The sequence below is a fragment of the Limulus polyphemus genome, unplaced genomic scaffold (genome assembly GCF_000517525.1).
Source record: "Limulus polyphemus unplaced genomic scaffold, Limulus_polyphemus-2.1.2 Scaffold36, whole genome shotgun sequence".
NCBI lineage: Eukaryota > Metazoa > Arthropoda > Merostomata > Xiphosura > Limulidae > Limulus > Limulus polyphemus.
In genome coordinates this window covers 1,368,533-1,370,014 of record NW_013665646.1, presented here as the reverse complement: position 1 = coordinate 1,370,014, position 1,482 = coordinate 1,368,533, and positions in this window count along the sequence as shown.

Below are 1,482 nucleotides of genomic sequence, written 5' to 3'. Positions count from 1 at the left end.
AACTAGGTTATTCTTTCTTGATACAACTTTTTAGTACACAGAATTTCCACAGTCACTTTAAACTTGACAACCTTTATAACACACCCTATAAATCACAGTGATTCACACAACTTTACTTACGGCGCCTACTGTTCGCTTGACTCAATTATTTCTCTCTTTAATCTATCTGCCCATCTCGCCGACTTTCTTTGCCAGGCTTATATATTAGAAAAACGAGGGCGCCTCGAACAAACTTAGTTTCCAGGAAAATTCATGATCCTTCTAGAAATTCCAGCGCGCATGCTCCCAGCGTTGCGTGACTCCCGCTGTCGTAACAATATACATATTTTATGTCTCGGATTCGCATTGGCCTATGAGTAGCGTGAACGACGTCTTGTAATTGATGGGATTGATAAATAATCGGTGCGAGTGAATACTTTCTTTTTAACGTTCTGAAAATGTAAATTTACCCTCTGGATTTTTCAGCTGGATATTTTTCTTTTTAATCGTATTACTAAAAACTGGAAAATTTCCTGTTCTTTTTGGGATAAGTTGAGTGTGGGCCAGTAGTTAGCATACTGAACTATCGATCTGTGGGGCAAACGTTTGCGCCCCGTTACTGCAACATGATAATAATCGCGTTTCACACTTTGGGGCCATAGGTGTGTTATAAGGGTGACGATCAAATCCAACTATTCGGTCTGGTAAGATTTTGTGATGGATGCTACTGACTTCTATATGCCTAACAGTTGAAAATTGAGGAGGACGATTGTCTCAGATACGTCTTGAGTAACTTTGCGCGAATATTCGAAAACAAACTAAGGAAAATAATTAATCCGGAACCAAAGTAATTCACTCAACATCAACTGTATTATAAAATCAGTATGACCGTGAGTTTCCTGTACAGAACTTGGAAGTGTAGAGCGATTATAAGACCCAAATATATAAATACACGAAAGTGTTGAAAACGTGTTTTGCATTAAAAATTATAAATTTATAGTGAAATAATTCACTGTTATCAAAATAAATGTATCTATAACTAGCCGCGACCCATAAAATATTTGCCGTAGTCCTTATTCTATCATTTTCATGCACAATATTTAAGCTACTCTTTCTTGCAGGCATTATGTGTTAGGTCGATAAATCCTGGTGTTTTTGAAAAAAATTACGCGGTCAGACAAACTCACGTAGATTTAACTTTATTTAATAAAACTACACGTAAAGTAATGGTATTTGTAATAATGTACAGAGTATGAAACAGTTATGAGCGTTCAGTTTATGACACGGTTTCGTGAGTTAAAACGAAGAATAAAACCAGTATTAAAGAAAAATGTAGCTAAAAAGTATTTATGGCAGTCTATGAAACGGAACTGAAGCTAAATTATTGTCAAGTTGTAATGAAGGCAAACTTAGCTGAATATACTGAAAGAAACGTGTATATTTTAGACCTAAATAAATCGAGAAAGTCTAGAGAAATTGTATTTAGTGTAATGATATTTTTTG